A 26,831-nucleotide genomic window follows, 5' to 3' on the forward strand; every position below is an offset into this window, starting at 1 on the left:
GGGACGAGTCCGGGATTTACAGGATATCGCGGGTTTTCGTTTGCCGGGGACTAAACTTCTTTACTTTAGCGTTTCATCAAAAATGAAAACATTTTTGAAAACTACAAGTCTCATGCGTTTTAGTGGTGAAAAAATAATTTAAAAAATCGTTTGAGAAATAAATTTACTCCCTGGGTACTTTCTTTGTATACTTTTGACTATATGGGCCGAGTACGGGATTTACGGTAAATCGCGGTTTTCGTTTGCCGGGGATTAAACTTCTTTTATTTAGCGTCTCATCAAGAATGAAAACATTTTTGAAAACTACAAGTCTCATGCGTTTAAGTGGTGAAAAAATAATTTAAAAAATCGTTGGGGAAATGAGTTTACTCCTTGAGTACTTCCTTTGTATACTTTTGACTATACGGGCCGAGTACCGGATTTACGAGAAATCGTGGATTTTCGTTTGCCGGCGATTAAACTTCTTTTATTCAGCGTCTTATCAAAAATGAAAACCTTTTTGAAAACTACAAGTCTCATGCGTTTTAGTGGTGAAAAAATAATTTAAAAAGTCGTTCGGGAAATGAATTTACCCACAGGGTACTTTCTTTGTATACTTTTGACTATACGGGTTGAGTCCGCGATTTACAGGATATCGCGGGTTTCCGTTTGCCGGCGATTAAACTTCTTTTATTTAGCGTCTCATCAAAAATGAAAACATTTTTGAAAACTACAAGTCTCATGCGTTTTGGTGGTGAAAAAATAATTTTAAAAATCGTTTGAGAAATAAATTTACTCCCTGGGTACTTTCTTTGTATACTTTTGACTATATGGGCCGAGTACGGGATTTACGGGAAATCGCGGGTTTTCGTTTGCCGGGGATTAAACTTCTTTTATTTAGCGTCTCATCAAAAATGAAAACATTTTTGAAAACTACAAGTCTCATGCGTTTAAGTGGTGAAAAAATAATTTAAAAAATCGTTAGGGATATGAGTTTACTCCTTCAGTACTTTCTTTGTATACTTTTGACTATACGGGCCGAGTACCGGATTTACGGGAAATCGTGGGTTTTCGTTTGCCGGCGATTAAACTTCTTTTATTCAGCGTCTTATCAAAAATGAAAACATTTTTGAAAACTACAAGTGTCATGCGTTTTAGTGGTGAAAAAATAATTTAAAAAATCGTTCGGGAAATGAATTTACTCCCTGGGTACTTTCTTTGTATACTTTTGACTATACGGGCCGAGTTCGGGATTTACGGGAAATCGCGGGTTTTCGTTTGCCGGCGATTAAACTTCTTTTATTTAGCGTCTCATCAAAAATGAAAACATTTTTAAAAAACTAAAAGTCTCATGCTTTTCAGTGGTGAAAAAATAATTTAAGAAATCGTTCGGGAAATGAGTTTACTCCTTGAGTACTTTCTTTGTATACTTTTGACTATACGGGTCGAGTACCGGATTTACGGGAAATCGCGGGTTTTCGTTTGCCGGCGATTAAACTTCTTTTATTCAGCGTCTTATCAAAAATGAAAACAATTTAGAAAACTACATGTCTCATGCGTTTTAGTGGTGAAAAAATGATTTTAAAAATCGTTCTGAAAATCAGTTTACTCACAGAATACTTTCTTTGTATACATTCGACTATATGGGGCCAAGCCCGGGATTTACAGGAAATCGCGGGTTTTCGTTTGCCGGCGATTAAACTTCTTTTATTCAGCGTCTCATCAAAAATGAAAACATTTTTAAAAACTACAAGTCTCATGCGTTTCAGTGGTGAAAAAATAATTTAAAAAATCATTCGGGAAATCAGCTTACTCCCTGGGTACTTTTTTGTATACTTTTGACTATTCGGGTCGAGTACGGGTTTTACGGGAAATCGCGGGTTTTCGTTTGCCGGAGATTAAACTTATTTTATTCAGCGTCTCATCAAAAATGAAAATATTTTTGAAAACTACAAGTCTGATGCGTTTTAGTGGCGAAAAAATAATTTAAAAAATCGTTCGGTAAATGAATTTACTCCCTGGGTACTTTCTTTGTATACTTTTGACTATACGGGCTGAGTCCGGGATTTACGGGAAATCGCGGGTTTTCGTTTGCCGGCGATTAAACTTCTTTTATTCAGCGCCTCATCAAAAATAAAAATAATTTTGAAAACTACAAGTCTCGTGCGTTTTAGTGGTGAAAAAATAATTTAAAAAATCGTTCGGGAAATGAATTTACTCACAGGGTACTTTCTTTGTATACTTTTGACTATACGGGACGAGTCCGGGATTTACAGGATATCGCGGGTTTTCGTTTGCCGGGGACTAAACTTCTTTACTTTAGCGTTTCATCAAAAATGAAAACATTTTTGAAAACTACAAGTCTCATGCGTTTTAGTGGTGAAAAAATAATTTAAAAAATCGTTGGGGAAATGAGTTTACTCCTTGAGTACTTCCTTTGTATACTTTTGACTATACGGGCCGAGTACCGGATTTACGAGAAATCGTGGATTTTCGTTTGCCGGCGATTAAACTTCTTTTATTCAGCGTCTTATCAAAAATGAAAACCTTTTTCAAAACTACAAGTCTCATGCGTTTTAGTGGTGAAAAAATAATTTAAAAAATCCTTCGAGAAATGAATTTACTCCCTGGGTACTTTCTTTGTATACTTTTGACTATACGGGCCGAGTCCGGGATTTACGGGAAATCGCGGGTTTTCGTTTGCCGGCGATTAAACTTCTTTTATTTACCGTCTCATCAAAAATGAAAACATTTTTGAAAACTACAAGTCTCATGCGTTTTAGTGGTGAAAAAATAATTTAAGAAATCGTTCGGGAAATGAGTTTACTCCTTGAGTACTTTCTTTGTATACTTGTGACTATACGGGTCGAGTACCGGATTTACGGGAAATCGCGGGTTTTCGTTTGCCGCCGATTAAACTTCTTTTATTCAGCGTCTTATCAAAAATGAAAACAATTTTGAAAACTACATGTCTCATGCGTTTTAGTGGTGAAAAAATGATTTTAAAAATCGTTCTGAAAATCAGTTTACTCACAGAATACTTTCTTTGTATACATTCGACTATATGGGGCCAAGCCCGGGATTTACAGGAAATCGCGGGTTTTCGTTTGCCGGCGATTAAACTTCTTTTATTCAGCGTCTCATCAAAAATGAAAACATTTTTAAAAACTACAAGTCTCATGCGTTTCAGTGGTGAAAAAATAATTTAAAAAATCATTCGGGAAATCAGCTTACTCCCTGGGTACTTTTTTGTATACTTTTGACTATTCGGGTCGAGTACGGGTTTTACGGGAAATCGCGGGTTTTCGTTTGCCGGAGATTAAACTTATTTTATTCAGCGTCTCATCAAAAATGAAAATATTTTTGAAAACTACAAGTCTGATGCGTTTTAGTGGTGAAAAAATAATTTAAAAAATCGTTCGGTAAATGAATTTACTCCCTGGGTACTTTCTTTGTATACTTTTGACCATACGGGCTGAGTCCGGGATTTACGGGAAATCGCGGGTTTTCGTTTGCCGGCGATTAAACTTCTTTTATTCAGCGCCTCATCAAAAATAAAAATAATTTTGAAAACTACAAGTCTCGTGCGTTTTAGTGGTGAAAAAATAATTTAAAAAATCGTTCGGGAAATGAATTTACTCACAGGGTACTTTCTTTGTATACTTTTGACTATACGGGACGAGTCCGGGATTTACAGGATATCGCGGGTTTTCGTTTGCCGGGGACTAAACTTCTTTACTTTAGCGTTTCATCAAAAATGAAAACATTTTTGAAAACTACAAGTCTCATGCGTTTTAGTGGTGAAAAAATAATTTAAAAAATCGTTTGAGAAATAAATTTACTCCCTGGGTACTTTCTTTGTATACTTTTGACTATATGGGCCGAGTACGGGATTTACGGGAAATCGCGGTTTTCGTTTGCCGGGGATTAAACTTCTTTTATTTAGCGTCTCATCAAGAATGAAAACATTTTTGAAAACTACAAGTCTCATGCGTTTAAGTGGTGAAAAAATAATTTAAAAAATCGTTGGGGAAATGAGTTTACTCCTTGAGTACTTCCTTTGTATACTTTTGACTATACGGGCCGAGTACCGGATTTACGAGAAATCGTGGATTTTCGTTTGCCGGCGATTAAACTTCTTTTATTCAGCGTCTTATCAAAAATGAAAACCTTTTTGAAAACTACAAGTCTCATGCGTTTTAGTGGTGAAAAAATAATTTAAAAAGTCGTTCGGGAAATGAATTTACCCACAGGGTACTTTCTTTGTATACTTTTGACTATACGGGTTGAGTCCGCGATTTACAGGATATCGCGGGTTTCCGTTTGCCGGCGATTAAACTTCTTTTATTTAGCGTCTCATCAAAAATGAAAACATTTTTGAAAACTACAAGTCTCATGCGTTTTGGTGGTGAAAAAATAATTTTAAAAATCGTTTGAGAAATAAATTTACTCCCTGGGTACTTTCTTTGTATACTTTTGACTATATGGGCCGAGTACGGGATTTACGGGAAATCGCGGGTTTTCGTTTGCCGGGGATTAAACTTCTTTTATTTAGCGTCTCATCAAAAATGAAAACATTTTTGAAAACTACAAGTCTCATGCGTTTAAGTGGTGAAAAAATAATTTAAAAAATCGTTAGGGATATGAGTTTACTCCTTCAGTACTTTCTTTGTATACTTTTGACTATACGGGCCGAGTACCGGATTTACGGGAAATCGTGGGTTTTCGTTTGCCGGCGATTAAACTTCTTTTATTCAGCGTCTTATCAAAAATGAAAACATTTTTGAAAACTACAAGTGTCATGCGTTTTAGTGGTGAAAAAATAATTTAAAAAATCGTTCGGGAAATGAATTTACTCCCTGGGTACTTTCTTTGTATACTTTTGACTATACGGGCCGAGTTCGGGATTTACGGGAAATCGCGGGTTTTCGTTTGCCGGCGATTAAACTTCTTTTATTTAGCGTCTCATCAAAAATGAAAACATTTTTAAAAAACTAAAAGTCTCATGCTTTTCAGTGGTGAAAAAATAATTTAAGAAATCGTTCGGGAAATGAGTTTACTCCTTGAGTACTTTCTTTGTATACTTTTGACTATACGGGTCGAGTACCGGATTTACGGGAAATCGCGGGTTTTCGTTTGCCGGCGATTAAACTTCTTTTATTCAGCGTCTTATCAAAAATGAAAACAATTTAGAAAACTACATGTCTCATGCGTTTTAGTGGTGAAAAAATGATTTTAAAAATCGTTCTGAAAATCAGTTTACTCACAGAATACTTTCTTTGTATACATTCGACTATATGGGGCCAAGCCCGGGATTTACAGGAAATCGCGGGTTTTCGTTTGCCGGCGATTAAACTTCTTTTATTCAGCGTCTCATCAAAAATGAAAACATTTTTAAAAACTACAAGTCTCATGCGTTTCAGTGGTGAAAAAATAATTTAAAAAATCATTCGGGAAATCAGCTTACTCCCTGGGTACTTTTTTGTATACTTTTGACTATTCGGGTCGAGTACGGGTTTTACGGGAAATCGCGGGTTTTCGTTTGCCGGAGATTAAACTTATTTTATTCAGCGTCTCATCAAAAATGAAAATATTTTTGAAAACTACAAGTCTGATGCGTTTTAGTGGTGAAAAAATAATTTAAAAAATCGTTCGGTAAATGAATTTACTCCCTGGGTACTTTCTTTGTATACTTTTGACTATACGGGCTGAGTCCGGGATTTACGGGAAATCGCGGGTTTTCGTTTGCCGGCGATTAAACTTCTTTTATTCAGCGCCTCATCAAAAATAAAAATAATTTTGAAAACTACAAGTCTCGTGCGTTTTAGTGGTGAAAAAATAATTTAAAAAATCGTTCGGGAAATGAATTTACTCACAGGGTACTTTCTTTGTATACTTTTGACTATACGGGACGAGTCCGGGATTTACAGGATATCGCGGGTTTTCGTTTGCCGGGGACTAAACTTCTTTACTTTAGCGTTTCATCAAAAATGAAAACATTTTTGAAAACTACAAGTCTCATGCGTTTTAGTGGTGAAAAAATAATTTAAAAAATCGTTGGGGAAATGAGTTTACTCCTTGAGTACTTCCTTTGTATACTTTTGACTATACGGGCCGAGTACCGGATTTACGAGAAATCGTGGATTTTCGTTTGCCGGCGATTAAACTTCTTTTATTCAGCGTCTTATCAAAAATGAAAACCTTTTTGAAAACTACAAGTCTCATGCGTTTTAGTGGTGAAAAAATAATTTAAAAAATCCTTCGAGAAATGAATTTACTCCCTGGGTACTTTCTTTGTATACTTTTGACTATACGGGCCGAGTCCGGGATTTACGGGAAATCGCGGGTTTTCGTTTGCCGGCGATTAAACTTCTTTTATTTACCGTCTCATCAAAAATGAAAACATTTTTGAAAACTACAAGTCTCATGCGTTTTAGTGGTGAAAAAATAATTTAAGAAATCGTTCGGGAAATGAGTTTACTCCTTGAGTACTTTCTTTGTATACTTGTGACTATACGGGTCGAGTACCGGATTTACGGGAAATCGCGGGTTTTCGTTTGCCGGCGATTAAACTTCTTTTATTCAGCGTCTTATCAAAAATGAAAACAATTTTGAAAACTACATATCTCATGCGTTTTAGTGGTGAAAAAATGATTTAAAAAATCGTTCTGAAAATCAGTTTACTCACAGGGTACTTTCTTTGTATACATTCGACTATATGGGGCCAAGCCCGGGATTTACAGGAAATCGCGGGTTTTCGTTTGCCGGTGATTAAACTTCTTTTATTCAGCGTCTCATCAAAAATGAAAACATTTTTGAAAACTACAAGTCTCATGCGTTTCAGTGGTGAAAAAATAAATTAAAAAATCATTCTGGAAATCAGCTTACTCCCTGGGTACTTTTTTGTATACTTTTGACTATACGGGCCGAGTACGGGTTTTACGGGAAATCGCGGGTTTTCGTTTGCCGGAGATTAAACTTATTTTATTCAGCGTCTCATCAAAAATGAAAATATTTTAGAAAACTACAAGTCTGATGCGTTTTAGTGGTGAAAAAATAATTTAAAAAATCGTTCGGGAAATGAATTTACTCCCTGGGTACTTTCTTTGTATACTTTTGACTATACGGGCCGAGTCCGGGATTTACGGGAAATCGCGGGTTTTCGTTTGCCGGCGATTAAACTTCTTTTATTCAGCGTCTTATCAAAAATGAAAACAATTTTGAAAACTACATATCTCATGCGTTTTAGTGGTGAAAAAATGATTTAAAAAATCGTTCTGAAAATCAGTTTACTCACAGGGTACTTTCTTTGTATACATTCGACTATATGGGGCCAAGCCCGGGATTTACAGGAAATCGCGGGTTTTCGTTTGCCGGTGATTAAACTTCTTTTATTCAGCGTCTCATCAAAAATGAAAACATTTTTGAAAACTACAAGTCTCATGCGTTTCAGTGGTGAAAAAATAATTTAAAAAATCATTCTGGAAATCAGCTTACTCCCTGGGTACTTTTTTATATACTTTTGACTATACGGGCCGAGTACGGGTTTTACGGGAAATCGCGGGTTTTCCGTTTGCCGGCGATTAAACTTCTTTTATTCAGCGTCTTACCAAAAATGAAAACAATTTTGAAAACTACATGTCTCATGGGTTTTAGTGGTGAAAAAAGAATTTAAAAAATCGTTCTGAAAATCAGTTTACTCACAGGGTACTTTCTTTGTATACATTCGACTATATGGGGCCAAGCCCGGGATTTACAGGAAATCGCGGGTTTTCGTTTGCCGGCGATTAAACTTCTTTTATTCAGCGTCTCATCAAAAATGAAAACATTTTTGAAAACTACAAGTCTCATGCGTTTAAGTGGTGAAAATATAATTTAAAAAATCGTTAGGGAAATGAGTTTACTCCTTGAGTACTTTCTTTGTATACTTTTGACTATACGGGCCGAGTACCGGATTTACGAGAAATCGTGGGTTTTCGTTTGCCGGCGATTAAACTTCTTTTATTCAGCGTCTTATCAAAAATGAAAACATTTTTGAAAACTACAAGTCTCATGCGTTTTAGTGGTGAAAAAATAATTTAAAAAATCGTTCGGGAAATGAATTTACTCCCTGGGTACTTTCTTTGTATACTTTTGACTATACGGGCCGAGTCCGGGATTTACGGGAAATCGCGGGTTTTCGTTTGCCGGCGATTAAACTTCTTTTATTTAGCGTCTCATCAAAAATGAAAACATTTTTGAAAACTACAAGTCTCATACGTTTTAGTGGTGAAAAAATAATTTAAGAAATCGTTCGGGAAATGAGTTTACTCCTTGAGTACTTTCTTTGTATACTTTTGACTGTACGGGTCGAGTACCGGATTTACGGAAAATCGCGGGTTTTCCGTTTGCCGGCGATTAAACTTCTTTTATTCAGCGTCTTACCAAAAATGAAAACAATTTTGAAAACTACATGTCTCATGGGTTTTAGTGGTGAAAAAATAATTTAAAAAATCGTTCTGAAAATCAGTTTACTCACAGGGTACTTTCTTTGTATACATTCGACTATATGGGGCCAAGCCCGGGATTTACAGGAAATCGCGGGTTTTCGTTTGCCGGCGATTAAACTTCTTTTATTCAGCGTCTCATCAAAAATGGAAACATTTTTGAAAACTACAAGTCTCATGCGTTTAAGTGGTGAAAATATAATTTAAAAAATCGTTAGGGAAATGAGTTTACTCCTTGAGTACTTTCTTTGTATACTTTTGACTATACGGGCCGAGTCCGGGATTTACGAGAAATCGCGGGTTTTCGTTTGCCGGCCATTAAACTTCTTTTATTCAGCGTCTTATCAAAAATGAAAACATTTTTGAAAACTACAAGTCTCATGCGTTTTAGTAGTGAAAAAATAATTTAAAAAATCATTCTGGAAATCAGCTTACTCCCTGGGTACTTTTTTATATACTTTTGACTATACGGGCCGAGTACGGGTTTTACGGGAAATCGCGGGTTTTCCGTTTGCCGGCGATTAAACTTCTTTTATTCCGCGTCTTACCAAAAATGAAAACAATTTTGAAAACTACATGTCTCATGGGTTTTAGTGGTGAAAAAAGAATTTAAAAAATCGTTCTGAAAATCAGTTTACTCACAGGGTACTTTCTTTGTATACATTCGACTATATGGGGCCAAGCCCGGGATTTACAGGAAATCGCGGGTTTTCGTTTGCCGGCGATTAAACTTCTTTTATTCAGCGTCTCATCAAAAATGAAAACATTTTTGAAAACTACAAGTCTCATGCGTTTAAGTGGTGAAAATATAATTTAAAAAATCGTTAGGGAAATGAGTTTACTCCTTGAGTACTTTCTTTGTATACTTTTGACTATACGGGCCGAGTACCGGATTTACGAAAAATCGTGGGTTTTCGTTTGCCGGCAATTAAACTTCTTTTATTCAGCGTCTTATCAAAAATGAAAACATTTTTGAAAACTACAAGTCTCATGCGTTTTAGTGGTGAAAAAATAATTTAAAAAATCGTTCGGGAAATGAATTTACTCCCTGGGTACTTTCTTTGTATACTTTTGACTATACGGGCCGAGTCCGGGATTTACGGGAAATCGCGGGTTTTCGTTTGCCGGCGATTAAACTTCTTTTATTTAGCGTCTCATCAAAAATGAAAACATTTTTGAAAACTACAAGTCTCATACGTTTTAGTGGTGAAAAAATAATTTAAGAAATCGTTCGGGAAATGAGTTTACTCCTTGAGTACTTTCTTTGTATACTTTTGACTGTACGGGTCGAGTACCGGATTTACGGAAAATCGCGGGTTTTCCGTTTGGCGGCGATTAAACTTCTTTTATTCAGCGTCTTACCAAAAATGAAAACAATTTTGAAAACTACATGTCTCATGGGTTTTAGTGGTGAAAAAATAATTTAAAAAATCGTTCTGAAAATCAGTTTACTCACAGGGTACTTTCTTTGTATACATTCGACTATATGGGGCCAAGCCCGGGATTTACAGGAAATCGCGGGTTTTCGTTTGCCGGCGATTAAACTTCTTTTATTCAGCGTCTCATCAAAAATGGAAACATTTTTGAAAACTACAAGTCTCATGCGTTTAAGTGGTGAAAATATAATTTAAAAAATCGTTAGGGAAATGAGTTTACTCCTTGAGTACTTTCTTTGTATACTTTTGACTATACGGGCTGAGTCCGGGATTTACGAGAAATCGCGGGTTTTCGTTTGCCGGCCATTAAACTTCTTTTATTCAGCGTCTTATCAAAAATGAAAACATTTTTGAAAACTACAAGTCTCATGCGTTTTAGTAGTGAAAAAATAATTTAAAAAATCGTTCGGGAAATGAATTTACTCCCTGGGTACTTTCTTTGTATACTTTTGACTATACGGGCCGAGTCCGGGATTTACGGGAAATCGCGGGTTTTTGTTTGCCGGCGATTAAACTTCTTTTATTTAGCGTCTCATCAAAAATGAAAACATTTTTGAAAACTACAAGTCTCATGCGTTTTAGTGGTGAAAAAATAATTTAAGAAATCGTTCGGGAAATGAGTTTACTCCTTGAGTACTTTCTTTGTATACTTTTGACTATACGGGTCGAGTACCGGATTTACGGGAAATCGCGGGTTTTCGTTTGCCGGCGATTAAACTTCTTTTATTCAGCGTCTTATCAAAAATGAAAACAATTTTGAAAACTACATGTCTCATGCGTTTTAGTGGTGAAAAAATGATTTAAAAAATCGTTCTGAAAATCAGTTTACTCACAGGGTACTTTCTTTGTATACATTCGACTATATGGGGCCAAGCCCGGGATTTACAGGAAATCGCGGGTTTTCGTTTGCCGGCGATTAAACTTCTTTTATTCAGCGTCTCATCAAAAATGAAAACATTTTTAAAAACTACAAGTCTCATGCGTTTTAGTGGTGAAAAAATAATTTAAGAAATCGTTCGGGAAATGAGTTTACTCCTTGAGTACTTTCTTTGTATACTTTTGACTATACGGGTCGAGTACCGGATTTACAGGAAATCGCGGGTTTTCTTTTGCCGGCGATTAAACTTCTTTTATTCAGCGTCTTATCAAAAATGAAAACAATTTTGAAAACTACATTTCTCATGCGTTTTAGTGGTGAAAAAATGATTTAAAAAATCGTTCTGAAAATCAGTTTACGCACAGGGTACTTTCTTTGTATACATTCGACTATATGGGGCCAAGCCCGGGATTTACAGGAAATCGCGGGTTTTCGTTTGCCGGCGATTAAACTTCTTTTATTCAGCGTCTCATCAAAAATGAAAACATTTTTGAAAACTACAAGTCTCATGTGTTTCAGTGGTAAAAAAATAATTTAAAAAATCATTCGGGAAATCAGCTTACTCCCTGGGTACTTTTTTGTTTACTTTTGACTATACGGGCCGAGTACGGGTTTTACAGGAAATCGCGGGTTTTCGTTTACCGGAGATTAAACTTATTTTTTTCAGCATCTCATCAAAAATGAAAATATTTTTGAAAACTACAAGTCTCATGCGTTTTAGTGGTGAAAAAATAATTTAAGAAATCGTTCGGGAAATGAGTTTACTCCTTGAGTACTTTCTTTGTATACTTTTGACTATACGGGTCGAGTACCGGATTTACGGGAAATCGGGGGTTTTCCGTTTGCCGGCCATTAAACTTCTTTTATTCAGCGTCTTACCAAAAATGAAAACATTTTTGAAAACTACATGTCTCATGGGTTTTAGTGGTGAAAAAATAATTTAAAAAATCGTTCTGAAAAACAGTTTACTCACAGGGTACTTTCTTTGTATACATTCGACTATATGGGTCCAAGCCCGGGATTTACAGGAAATCGCGGGTTTTCGTTTGCCGGCGATTAAACTTCTTTTATTCAGCGTCTCATCAAAAATGAAAACATTTTTGAAAACTACAAGTCTCATGCGTTTTAGTGGTGAAAAAATAATTTAAAAAATCATTCGGGAAATCAGTTTACTCCCTGGGTACTTTTTTTGTATACTTTTGACTATACAGGCCGAATACGGGATTTACGGGAAATCGCGGGTTTTCGTTTGCCGGCGATTAAACTTCTTTTATTTAGCGTCTCATCAAAAATGAAAACATTTCTGAAAACTTCAAGTCTCATGCGTTTTAGTGGTAAAAAAATAATTTAAAAAATCGTTCGGGAAATGAGTTTACTCCTTGAGTACTTTCTTTGTATACTTTTGACTATACGGGTCGAGTACCGGATTTGCGGGAAATCGCAGGTTTTCGTTCGCCGGCGATTAAACTTCTTTTATTCAGCGTCTCATCACAAATGAAAACGCTTTTGAGAACTAAAAGTCTCATGCGTTTTAGTGGTGAAAAAATAATTTAAAAAATCATTTGAGAAATCAGTTTACTCCCTGGGTACTTTTTTTGTATAAAAGAAGTTTAATCGCCGGCAAACGAAAACCCGCGATTTCCCGTAACGCCCGTACTCGGCCCGTATAGTAAAAAGTACACAAAAATACCCAGGGAGTAAACTGATTTCCCGAATGATTTTTTAAATTATTTTTTCACCACTAAAACGCATGAGACTTGTAGTTTTCAAAAATGTTTTCATTTTTGATGAGACGCTGAATAAAAGAAGTTTAATCGCCGGCAAACGAAAACCCGCGATTTCCTGTAAATCCGACCCCTATAGTCGAATGTATACAAAGAAAGTACCCTGTGAATAAACTCATTTTCCGAACGATTTTTTAAATTATTTTTTCACCACTAAAACGCATGAGACTTGCAGTTTTCAAAAATGTTTTCATTTTTGATAAGACGCTGAATAAAAGAAGTTTAATCGCCGGCAAACGAAAACCCGCGATTTCCCGTAAATCCGGTACTCGGCCCGCATAGTCAAAAGTATACAAATAAAGTACTCAATGAGTAAACTCATTTCCCGAACGATTTTTTAAATTATTTTTTCACCACTAAAACGCATGAGACTTGTAGTTTTCAAAAATGTTTTCATTTTTGATGAGACGCTAAATAAAAGAAGTTTAATCGCCGGCAAACGAAAACCCGCTTTTTCCCGTAAATCCCGTACTCGGCCGTATAGTCAAAAGTATACAAAGAAAGTACCCTGTGAATAAACTCATTTTAAGAACGATTTTTTAAATTATTTTTTCACCACTAAAACGCATGAGACTTGTAGTTTTCAAAAATGTTTTCATTTTTGATGAGACGCCGAATGAAAGCAGTTTAATCGCCGACAACCGAAAACCCGTTTTCCCGTAAATCCCTGGCTCGGCCCGTATAGTTGAATGTATACAAAGAAAGTACCGTGTGAATAAACTCATTTTAAGAACGATTTTTTAAATTATTTTTTCACCACTAAAACGCATGAGACTTGTAGTTTTCAAAAATGTTTTCATTTTTGAGAAGACACTCAATAAAAGAAGTTTAATCGCCGGAAAACGAAAACCCGCGATTTCCCGTAAATCCCGTACTCGGCCCGTATAGTCAAAAGTACACAAAGAAAGTACTCAGGGAGTAAACTCATTTCCCGAACGATATTTCAAATTATTTTTTCACCACTAAAACGCATGAGACTTGTAGTTTTCAAAAATGTTTTCATTTTTGATAAGACGCTGAATAAAAGAAGTTTAATCGCCGTCAAACGAAAACCCGCTATTTCCCGTAAATCCCGTACTCGGCCCGTATAGTAAAAAGTACACAAAAAAAGTACCCATGGAGTAAACTGATTTCCCAAATGATTTTTTAAATTATTTTTTCACCACTAAAACGCATGAGACTTGTAGTTCTCAAAAATGTTTTCATTTTTGATGAGACGCTGAATAAAAGAAGTTTAACCGCCGGCAAACGAAAACCCGCGATTTCCTGTAAATCCCGGGCTGGCCCCTATAGTCGAATGTATATAAAGAAAGTACCCTGTGAGTAAACTCATTTTCAGAACGATTTTTTAAATTATTTTTCCATCACTGAAACGCATGAGACTTGTAGTTTTCAAAAATGTTTTCATTTTTGATAAGATGCTGTATAAAAGAAATTTAATCGCCGGCAAACGAAAACCCACAATTTCCCGTAAATCTAGTACTCGACCCGTATAGTCAAAAGTATACAAAGAAAGTACCCAGGGAGTAAACTCATTTCCCGAACGATTTTTTAAATTATTTCTTCACCACTAAAACGCATGAGATTTGTAGTTTTCAAAAGTGTATCCATTTTTGATGAGACGCTGAATAAAAGAAGTTTAATCGCCAGCAAACGAAATCCCGCGATTTCCCGTAAATCCCGGGCTTGGCCCGTATAGTCGAATGTATATAAAGAAAGTACCCTGTGAGTAAACTCATTTTCAGAACGATTTTTCAAATTATTTTTTTACCACTAAAACGCATGAGACTTGTAGTTTTTAAAAATGTTTTCATTTTGGATGAGACGCTGAATAAAAGAAGTTTAATGGCCGGCAAACGAAAACCCGCGATTTCCCGTAAATCCCGTACTCGGCCCGTATAGTAAAAAGTACACAAAAAAAGTACCCATGGAGTAAACTGATTTCCCGAATGATTTTTTAAATTATTTTTTCACCACTAAAACGCATGAGACTTGTAGTTCTCAAAAATGTTTTCATTTTTGATGAGACGCTGAATAAAAGAAGTTTAACCGCCGGCAAACGAAAACCCGCGATTTCCTGTAAATCCCGGGCTGGCCCCTATAGTCGAATGTATACAAAGAAAGTACCCTGTGAGTAAACTCATTTTCAGAACGATTTTTTAAATTATTTTTCCATCACTGAAACGCATGAGACTTGTAGTTTTCAAAAATGTTTTCATTTTTGATAAGACGCTGTATAAAAGAAATTTAATCGCCGGCAAACGAAAACCCGCAATTTCCCGTAAATCCAGTACTCGACCCGTATAGTCAAAAGTATACAAAGAAAGTACCCAGGGAGTAAACTCATTTCCTGAACGATTTTTTAAATTATTTCTTCACCACTAAAACGCATGAGATTTGTAGTTTTCAAAAGTGTATCCATTTTTGATGAGACGCTGAATAAAAGAAGTTTAATCGTCAGCAAACGAAAACCCGCGATTTCCCGTAAATCCCGGGCTTGGCCCGTATAGTCGAATGTATATAAAGAAAGTACCCTGTGAGTAAACTCATTTCCAGAACGATTTTTCAAATTATTTTTTCACCACTAAAACGCATGAGACTTGTAGTTTTCAAAAATGTTTTCATTTTGGATGAGACGCTGAATGAAGGAAGATTAATCACCGGGAAAGAAAACCCCGCGATTTCCCGTAAATCACGGACTCGACCCGTATAGTCAAAAGTATAAAAAGAAAGTACCCTGTGAGTAAACTCATTTTCAGAACGTTTTTTTAAATTATTTTTTCAGCACTAAAACGCATGAGACTTGCAGTTTTCAAAAATGTTTTCATTTTTGATAAGACGCTGAATAAAAGAAGTTTAATGGCCGGCAAACGAAAACCCGCGATTTCCCGTAAATCCCGTACTCGGCCGTATAGTAAAAAGTACACAAAAAAAGTACCCAGGGAGTAAACTGATTTCCCGAATGATTTTTTAAATTAATTTTTCACCACTAAAACCCATGAGACTTGCAGTTTTCAAAAATGTTTTCATTTTTGATGAGACGCTGAATAAAAGAAGTTTAATCGCCGGCAAACGAAAACCCGCGATTTCCTGTAAATCCCGGGCTGGCCCCTATAGTCGAATGTATACAAAGAAAGTACCCTGTGAGTAAACTCATTGTCAGAACGATTTTTTAAATTATTTTTCCACCACTGAAACGCATGAGACTTGTAGTTTTCAAAAATGTTTTCATTTTTGATAAGACGCTGTATAAAAGAAGTTTAATCGCCGGCAAACGAAAACCCGCAATTTCCCGTAAACCCGGTACTCGACCCGTATAGTCAAAAGTATAAAAAGAAAGTACCCTGTGAGTAAACTCATTTTCAGAACGATTTTTTAAATTATTTTTTCACCACTAAAACGCATGAGACTTGCAGTTTTCAAAAATGTTTTCATTTTTGATAAGACGCTGAATAAAAGAAGTTTAATGGCCGGCAAACGAAAACCCGCGATTTCCCGTAAATCCCGTACTCGGCCCGTATAGTAAAAAGTACACAAAAAAAGTACCCATGGAGTAAACTGATTTCCCGAATGATTTTTTAAATTATTTTTTCACCACTAAAACGCATGAGACTTGTAGTTCTCAAAAATGTTTTCATTTTTGATGAGACGCTGAATAAAAGAAGTTTAACCGCCGGCAAACGAAAACCCGCGATTTCCTGTAAATCCCGGGCTGGCCCCTATAGTCGAATGTATACAAAGAAAGTACCCTGTGAGTAAACTCATTTTCAGAACGATTTTTTAAATTATTTTTCCATCACTGAAACGCATGAGACTTGTAGTTTTCAAAAATGTTTTCATTTTTGATAAGACGCTGTATAAAAGAAATTTAATCGCCGGCAAACGAAAACCCGCAATTTCCCGTAAATCCAGTACTCGACCCGTATAGTCAAAAGTATACAAAGAAAGTACCCAGGGAGTAAACTCATTTCCTGAACGATTTTTTAAATTATTTCTTCTCCACTAAAACGCATGAGATTTGTAGTTTTCAAAAGTGTATCCATTTTTGATGAGACGCTGAATAAAAGAAGTTTAATCGCCAGCAAACGAAAACCCGCAATTTCCCGTAAATCCAGTACTCGACCCGTATAGTCAAAAGTATACAAAGAAAGTACCCAGGGAGTAAACTCATTTCCTGAACGATTTTTTAAATTATTTCTTCTCCACTAAAACGCATGAGATTTGTAGTTTTCAAAAGTGTATCCATTTTTGATGAGACGCTGAATAAAAGAAGTTTAATCGCCAGCAAACGAAAACCCGCAATTTCCCGTAAATCCCGGGCTTGGCCCGTATAGTCGAATGTATATAAAGAAAGTACCCTGTGAGTAAACTCATTTCCAGAACGATTTTTCAAATTATTTTTTCACCACTAAAACGCATGAGACTTGTAGTTTTCAAAAATGTTTTCATTTTGGATGAGACGCTGAATGAAGGAAGATTAATCACCGGGAAAGAAAACCCCGCGATTTCCCGTAAATCACGGACTCGACCCGTATAGTCAAAAGTATAAAAAGAAAGTACCCTGTGAGTAAACTCATTTTCAGAACGATTTTTTAAATTATTTTTTCACCACTAAAACGCATGAGACTTGCAGTTTTCAAAAATGTTTTCATTTTTGATAAGACGCTGAATAAAAGAAGTTTAATGGCCGGCAAACGAAAACCCGCGATTTCCCTTAAATCCCGTACTCGGCCCGTATAGTAAAAAGTACACAAAAAAAGTACCCAGGGAGTAAACTGATTTCCCGAATGATTTTTTAAATTAATTTTTCACCACTAAAACCCATGAGACTTGCAGTTTTCAAAAATGTTTTCATTTTTGATGAGACGCTGAATAAAAGAAGTTTAATCGCCGGCAAACGAAAACCCGCGATTTCCTGTAAATCCCGGGCTGGCCCCTATAGTCGAATGTATACAAAGAAAGTACCCTGTGAGTAAACTCATTTTCAGAACGATTTTTTAAATTATTTTTCCACCACTGAAACGCATGAGACTTGTAGTTTTCAAAAATGTTTTCATTTTTGATAAGACGCTGTATAAAAGAAGTTTAATCGCCGGCAAACGAAAACCCGCAATTTCCCGTAAATCCGGTACTCGACCCGTATAGTCAAAAGTATACAAAGAAAGTACCCAGGGAGTAAACTCATTTCCCGAACGATTTTTTAAATTGTTTTTTCACCATTAACACGCATGAGACTTGTAGGTTTCGAAAGTGTTTTCATTTTTGATAAGACGCTGAATAAAAGAAGTTTAATCGCCAGCAAACGAAGACCCGCGATTTCCCGTAAATCCCGGGCTTGGCCCGTATAGTCGAATGTATATAAAGAAAGTACCCTGTGAGTAAACTCATTTCCAGAACGATTTTTCAAATTATTTTTTCACCACTAAAACGAATGAGACTTGTAGTTTTCAAAAATGTTTTCATTTTTGATGAGACGCTGATTGAAGGAAGTTTAATCGCCGGGAAAGAAAACCCGGCGATTTCCCGTAAATCCCGGACTCGACCCGTATAGTCAAAAGTATAAAAAAAAAGTACCCTGTGAATAAACTCATTTTAAGAACGATTTTTTAAATTATTTTTTCACCACTAAAACGCATGAGACTTGTAGTTTTTAAAAATGTTTTCATTGTTGATGAGACGCCGAATGAAAGCAGTTTAATCGCCGACAACCGAAAACCCGTTTTCCCGTAAATCCCTGGCTCGGCCCGTATAGTTGAATGTATACAAAGAAAGTACCCTGTGAATAAACTCATTTTAAGAACGATTTTTTAAATTATTTTTTCACCACTAAAACGCATGAGACTTGTAGTTTTCAAAAATGTTTTCATTTTTGAGAAGACGCTGAATAAAAGAAGTTTAATCGCCGGAAAACGAAAACCCGCGATTTCCCGTAAATCCCGTACTCGGCCCATATAGTCAAAAGTATACAAAGAAAGTACTCAGGGAGTAAACTCATTTCCCGAACGATATTTCAAATTATTTTTTCACCACTAAAACGCATGAGACTTGTAGTTTTCAAAAATGTTTTCATTTTTGATAAGACGCTAAATAAAAGAAGTTTAATCGCCGGCAAACGAAAACCCGCTTTTTCCCGTAAATCCCGTACTCGGCCCGTATAGTCAAAAGTATACAAAGAAAGTACCCTGTGAATAAACTCATTTTAAGAACGATTTTTTAAATTATTTTTTCACCACTAAAACGCATGAGACTTGTAGTTTTTAAAAATGTTTTCATTGTTGATGAGACGCCGAATGAAAGCAGTTTAATCGCCGACAACCGAAAACCCGTTTTCCCGTAAATCCCTGGCTCGGCCCGTATAGTTGAATGTATACAAAGAAAGTACCCTGTGAATAAACTCATTTTAAGAACGATTTTTTAAATTATTTTTTCACCACTAAAACGCATGAGACTTGTAGTTTTCAAAAATGTTTTCATTTTTGAGAAGACGCTGAATAAAAGAAGTTTAATCGCCGGAAAACGAAAACCCGCGATTTCCCGTAAATCCCGTACTCGGCCCGTATAGTCAAAAGTATACAAAGAAAGTACTCAGGGAGTAAACTCATTTCCCGAACGATATTTCAAATTATTTTTTCACCACTAAAACGCATGAGACTTGTAGTTTTCAAAAATGTTTTCATTTTTGATAAGACGCTGAATAAAAGAAGTTTAATCGCCGTCAAACGAAAACCCGCGATTTCCCGTAAATCCCGTACTCGGCCCGTATAGTAAAAAGTACACAAAAAAAGTACGCAGGGAGTAAACTGATTTCCCGAATGATTTTTTAAATTATTTTTTCACCACTAAAACGCATGAGACTTGTAGTTCTCAAAATGTTTTCATTTTTGATGAGACGCTGAATAAAAGAAGTTTAACCGCCGGCAAACGAAAACCCGCGATTTCCTGTAAATCCCGGGCTGGCACCTATAGTCGAATGTATACAAAGAAAGTACCCTTTGAGTAAACTCATTTTCAGAACGATTTTTTAAATTATTTTTTCACCACTAAAACGCATGAGACTTGCAGTTTTCAAAAATGTTTTCATTTTTGATAAGACGCTGTATAAAAGAAATTTAATCGCCGGCAAACGAAAACCCGCAATTTCCCGTAAATCCAGTACTCGACCCGTATAGTCAAAAGTATACAAAGAAAGTACCCAGGGAGTAAACTCATTTCCCGAACGATTTTTTAAATTATTTCTTCACCACTAAAACGCATTAGATTTGTGATTTTCAAAAGTGTATCCATTTTTGATGAGACGCTGAATAAAAGAAGTTTAATCGCCAGCAAACGAAAACCCGCGATTTCCCGTAAATCCCGGGCTTGGCCCGTATAGTCGAATGTATATAAAGAAAGTACCCTGTGAGTAAACTCATTTCCAGAACGATTTTTCAAATTATTTTTTCACCACTAAAACGCACGAGACTTGTAGTTTTCAAAAATGTTTTCATTTTGGATGAGACGCTGAATAAAAGAAGTTTAATCGCCAGCAAACGAAAACCCGCGATTTCCCGTAAATCCCGGGCTTGGCCCGTATAGTCGAATGTATATAAAGAAAGTACCCTGTGAGTAAACTCATTTCCAGAACGATTTTTCAAATTATTTTTTCACCACTAAAACGCACGAGACTTGTAGTTTTCAAAAATGTTTTCATTTTGGATGAGACGCTGAATGAAGGAAGTTTAATCGCCGGGAAAGAAAACCCCGCGATTTCCCGTAAATCACGGACTCGACCCGTATAGTCAAAAGTATAAAAAAAAGTACCCTGTGAGTAAACTCATTTTCAGAACGATTTTTTAAATTATTTTTTCACCACTAAAACGCATGAGACTTGCAGTTTTCAAAAATGTTTTCATTTTTGATAAGACGCTGAATATAAGAAGTTTAATGGACGGCAAACAAAAACACGCGATTTCCCATAAATTCTGTACTCGGCCCGTATAGTAAAAAGTACACAAAAAAAGTACCCAGGGAGTAAACTGATTTCCCGAATGATTTTTTAAATTAATTTTTCACCACTAAAACCCATGAGACTTGCAGTTTTCAAAAATGTTTTCATTTTTGATGAGACGCTGAATAAAAGAAGTTTAATCGCCGGCAAACGAAAACCCGCGATTTCCTGTAAATCCCGGGCTGGCCCCTATAGTCGAATGTATACAAAGAAAGTACCCTGTGAGTAAACTCATTTTCAGAACGATTTTTTAAATTATTTTTCCACCACTGAAACGCATGAGACTTGTAGTTTTCAAAAATGTTTTCATTTTTGATAAGACGCTGTATAGAAGAAGTTTAATCGCCGGCAAACGAAAACCGGCAATTTCCCGTAAATCCGGTACTCGACCCGTATTGTCAAAAGTATACAAAAAAAGTACCCAGGGAGTAAACTCATTTCCCGAACGATTTTTTAAATTATTTTTGCACCACTGAAACGCATAAGACTTGTAGTTTTTAAAAATGTTTTCATTTTTGATAAGACGCTGTTTAAAAGAAGTTTAATCGCCGGCAAACGAAAACCCGCAATTTCCCGTAAATCCGGTACTCGACCCGTATAGTCAAAAGTATACAAAAAAAGGTACCCAGGGAGTAAACTCATTTCCCGAACGATTTTTTAAATTGTTTTTTCACCATTAAAACGCATGACACTTGTAGGTTTCGAAAGTGTTTTCATTTTTGCTGAGACGCTGAATAAAAAAAGTTTAATCGCCAGCAAACGAAAACCCGCGATTTCCCGTAAATCCCGGGCTTGGCCCGTATAGTCGAATGTATATAAAGAAAGTACCCTGTGAGTAAACTCATTTCCAGAACGATTTTTCAAATTATTTTTTCACCACTAAAACGCATGAGACTTGTAGTTTTCAAAAATGTTTTTATTTTTGATGAGACGCTGAATGAAGGAAGTTTAATCGCCGGGAAAGAAAACCCGGCGATTTCCCGTAAATCCCGGACTCGACCCGTATAGTCAAAAGTATAAAAAAAAAAGTACCCTGTGAGTAAACTCATTTTCAGAACGATTTTTTAAATTATTTTTTCACCACTAAAACGCATGAGACTTGTAGTTTTTAAAAATGTTTTCATTTTTGATAAGACGCTGTATAAAAGAAATTTAATCGCCGGCAAACGAAAACCCGCAATTTCCCGTAAATCCAGTACTCGACCCGTATAGTCAAAAGTATACAAAGAAAGTACCCAGGGAGTAAACTCATTTCCCGAACGATTTTTTAAATTATTTCTTCACCACTAAAACGCATGAGATTTGTAGTTTTCAAAAGTGTATCCATTTTTGATGAGACGCTGAATAAAAGAAGTTTAATCGCCAGCAAACTAAAACCCGCGATTTCCCGTAAATCCCGGGCTTGGCCCGTATAGTCGAATTTATATAAAGAAAGTACCCTGTGAGTAAACTCATTTCCAGAACGATTTTTCAAATTATTTTTTCACCACTAAAACGCATGAGACTTGTAGTTTTCAAAAATGTTTTCATTTTGGATGAGACGCTGAATGAAGGAAGTTTAATCGCCGGGAAAGAAAACCCCGCGATTTCCCGTAAATCACGGACTCGACCCGTATAGTCAAAAGTATAAAAAGAAAGTACCCTGTGAGTAAACTCATTTTCAGAACGATTTTTTAAATTATTTTTTCACCACTAAAACGCATGAGACTTGCAGTTTTCAAAAATGTTTTCATTTTTGATAAGACGCTGAATAAAAGAAGTTTAATGGACGGCAAACGAAAACCCGCGATTTCCCGTAAATCCCGTACTCGGCCCGTATAGTAAAAAGTACACAAAAAAAGTACCCAGGGAATAAACTGATTTCCCGAATGATTTTTTAAATTAATTTTTCACCACTAAAACCCATGAGACTTGCAGTTTTCAAAAATGTTTTCATTTTGGATGAGACGCTGAATGAAGGAAGTTTAATCGCCGGGAAAGAAAACCCCGCGATTTCCCGTAAATCACGGACTCGACCCGTATAGTCAAAAGTATAAAAAGAAAGTACCCTGTGAGTAAACTCATGTTCAGAACGATTTTTTAAATTATTTTTTCACCACTAAAACGCATGAGACTTGCAGTTTTCAAAAATGTTTTCATTTTTGATAAGACGCTGAATAAAAGAAGTTTAATGGACGGCAAACGAAAACCCGCGATTTCCCGTAAATTCTGTACTCGGCCCGTATAGTAAAAAGTACACAAAAAAGTACCCAGGGAGTAAACTGATTTCCCGAATGATTTTTTAAATTAATTTTTCACCACTAAAACCCATGAGACTTGCAGTTTTCAAAAATGTTTTCATTTTTGATGAGACGCTGAATAAAAGAAGTTTAATCGCCGGCAAACGAAAACCCGCGATTTCCTGTAAATCCCGGGCTGGCCCCTATAGTCGAATGTATACAAAGAAAGTACCCTGTGAGTAAACTCATTTTCAGAACGATTTTTTAAATTATTTTTCCACCACTGAAACGCATGAGACTTGTAGTTTTCAAAAATGTTTTCATTTTTGATAAGACGCTGTATAAAAGAAGTTTAATCGCCGGCAAACGAAAACCGGCAATTTCCCGTAAATCCGGTACTCGACCCGTATAGTCAAAAGTATACAAAAAAAGTACCCAGGGAGTAAACTCATTTCCCGAACGATTTTTTAAATTATTTTTGCACCACTGAAACGCATGAGACTTGTAGTTTTCAAAAATGTTTTCATTTTTGATAAGACGCTGTTTAAAAGAAGTTTAATCGCCGGCAAACGAAAACCCGCAATTTCCCGTAAATCCGGTACTCGACCCGTATAGTCAAAAGTATACAAAAAAGGTACCCAGGGAGTAAACTCATTTCCCGAACGATTTTTTAAATTGTTTTTTCACCATTAAAACGCATGACACTTGTAGGTTTCGAAAGTGTTTTCATTTTTGATGAGACGCTGAATAAAAAAAGTTTAATCGCCAGCAAACGAAAACCCGCGATTTCCCGTAAATCCCGGGCTTGGCCCGTATAGTCGAATGTATATAAAGAAAGTACCCTGTGAGTAAACTCATTTCCAGAACGATTTTTCAAATTATTTTTTCACCACTAAAACGCATGAGACTTGTAGTTTTCAAAAATGTTTTTATTTTTGATGAAACGCTGAATGAAGGAAGTTTAATCGCCGGGAAAGAAAACCCGGCGATTTCCCGTAAATCCCGGACTCGACCCGTATAGTCAAAAGTATAAAAAAAAAAGTACCCTGTGAGTAAACTCATTTTCAGAACGATTTTTTAAATTATTTTTTCACCACTAAAACGCATGAGACTTGTAGTTTTTAAAAATGTTTTCATTTTTGATAAGACGCTGTATAAAAGAAATTTAATCGCCGGCAAACGAAAACCCGCAATTTCCCGTAAATCCAGTACTCGACCCGTATAGTCAAAAGTATACAAAGAAAGTACCCAGGGAGTAAACTCATTTCCCGAACGATTTTTTAAATTATTTCTTCACCACTAAAACGCATGAGATTTGTAGTTTTCAAAAGTGTATCCATTTTTGATGAGACGCTGAATAAAAGAAGTTTAATCGCCAGCAAACGAAAACCCGCGATTTCCCGTAAATCACGGACTCGACCCGTATAGTCAAAAGTATAAAAAGAAAGTACCCTGTGAGTAAACTCATTTTCAGAACGATTTTTTAAATAATTTTTTTACCACTAAAACGCATGAGACTTGCAGTTTTCAAAAATGTTTTCATTTTTGATAAGACGCTGAATAAAAGAAGTTTAATGGACGGCAAACGAAAACCCGCGATTTCCCGTAAATCCCGTACTCGGCCCGTATAGTAAAAAGTACACAAAAAAAGTACCCAGGGAATAAACTGATTTCCCGAATGATTTTTTAAATTAATTTTTCACCACTAAAACCCATGAGACTTGCAGTTTTCAAAAATGTTTTCATTTTTGATGAGACGCTGAATAAAAGAAGTTTAATCGCCGGCAAACGAAAACCCGCGATTTCCTGTAAATCCCGGGCTGGCCCCTATAGTCGAATGTATACAAAGAAAGTACCCTGTGAGTAAACTCATTTTCAGAACGATTTTTTAAATTATTTTTCCACCACTGAAACGCATGAGACTTGTAGTTTTCAAAAATGTTTTCATTTTTGATAAGACGCTGTATAAAAGAAGTTTAATCGCCGGCAAACGAAAACCTGCAATTTCCCGTAAATCCGGTACTCGACCCGTATAGTCAAAAGTATACAAAAAAAGTACCCAGGGAGTAAACTCATTTCCCGAACGATTTTTTAAATTGTTTTTTCACCATTAAAACGCATGAGACTTGTAGGTTTCGAAAGTGTTTTTATTTTTGATGAGACGCTGAATAAAAAAAGTTTCATCGCCAGCAAAGGAAAACCCGCGATTTCCCGTAAATCCCGGGCTTGGCCCGTTTAGTCGAATGTATATAAAGAAAGTACCCTGTGAGTAAACTCATTTCCAGAACGATTTTTCAAATTATTTTTTCACCACTAAAACGCATGAGACTTGTAGTTTTCAAAAATGTTTTCATTTTTGATGAGACGCTGAATGAAGGAAGTTTAATCGCCGGGAAAGAAAACCCGGCGATTTCCCGTAAATCCCGAACTCGACCCGTATAGTCAAAAGTATAAAAAAAAGGACCCTGTGAGTAAACTCATTTTCAGAACGATTTTTTAAATTATTTTTTCACCACTAAAACGCATGAGACTTGTAGTTTTCAAAAATGTTTTCATTTTTGATAAGACGCTGAATAAAAGAAGTTTAATCGCCGTCAAACGAAAACCCGCGATTTCCCGTAAATCCCGTACTCGGCCCGTATAGTAAAAAGTACACAAAAAAAGTACCCAGGGAGTAAACTGATTTCCCGAATGATTTTTTATATTATTTTTTCACCACTAAAACGCATGAGACTTGTAGTTCTCAAAAATGTTTTCATTTTTGATGAGACGCTGAATAAAAGAAGTTTAACCGCCGGCAAACGAAAACCCGCGATTTCCTGTAAATCCCGGGCTGGCCCCTATAGTCGAATGTATACAAAGAAAGTACCCTGTGAGTAAACTCATTTTCAGAACGATTTTTTAAATTATTTTTCCATCACTGAAACGCATGAGACTTGTAGTTTTCAAAAATGTTTTCATTTTTGATAAGACGCTGTATAAAAGAAATTTAATCGCCGGCAAACGAAAACCCGCAATTTCCCGTAAATCCAGTACTCGACCCGTATAGTCAAAAGTATACAAAGAAAGTACCCAGGGAGTAAACTCATTTCCCGAACGATTTTTTAAATTATTTCTTCACCACTAAAACGCATGAGATTTGTAGTTTTCAAAAGTGTATCCATTTTGATGAGACGCTGAATAAAAGAAGTTTAATCGCCAGCAAACGAAAACCCGAGATTTCCCGTAAATCCCGGGCTTGGCCCGTATAGTCGAATGTATATAAAGAAAGTACCCTGTGAGTAAACTCATTTCCAGAACGATTTTTCAAATTATTTTTTCACCACTAAAACGCATGAGACTTGTAGTTTTCAAAAATGTTTTCATTTTGGATGAGACGCTGAATGAAGGAAGTTTAATCGCCGGGAAAGAAAACCCCGCGATTTCCCGTAAATCATGGACTCGACCCGTATAGTCAAAAGTATAAAAAGAAAGTACCCTGTGAGTAAACTCATTTTCAGAACGATTTTTTAAATTATTTTTTCACCACTAAAACGCATGAGACTTGCAGTTTTCAAAAATGTTTTCATTTTTGATAAGACGCTGAATAAAAGAAGTTTAATGGCCGGCAAACGAAAACCCGCGATTTCCCGTAAATCCCGTACTCGGCCCGTATAGTAAAAAGTACACAAAAAAAGTACCCAGGGAGTAAACTGATTTCCCGAATGATTTTTTAAATTAATTTTTCACCACTAAAACCCATGAGACTTGCAGTTTTCAAAAATGTTTTCATTTTTGATGAGACGCTGAATAAAAGAAGTTTAATCGCCGGCAAACGAAAACCCGCGATTTCCTGTAAATCCCGGGCTGGCCCCTATAGTCGAATGTATACAAACAAAGTACCCAGTGAGTAAACTCATTTTCAGAACGATTTTTTAAATTATTTTTCCACCACTGAAACGCATGAGACTTGTAGTTTTCAAAAATGTTTTCATTTTTGATAAGACGCTGTATAAAAGAAGTTTAATCGCCGGCAAACGAAAACCCGCAATTTCCCGTAAATCCGGTACTCGACCCGTATAGT

Source organism: Hydractinia symbiolongicarpus, chromosome 12 (assembly GCF_029227915.1).
Source record: "Hydractinia symbiolongicarpus strain clone_291-10 chromosome 12, HSymV2.1, whole genome shotgun sequence".
NCBI lineage: Eukaryota > Metazoa > Cnidaria > Hydrozoa > Anthoathecata > Hydractiniidae > Hydractinia > Hydractinia symbiolongicarpus.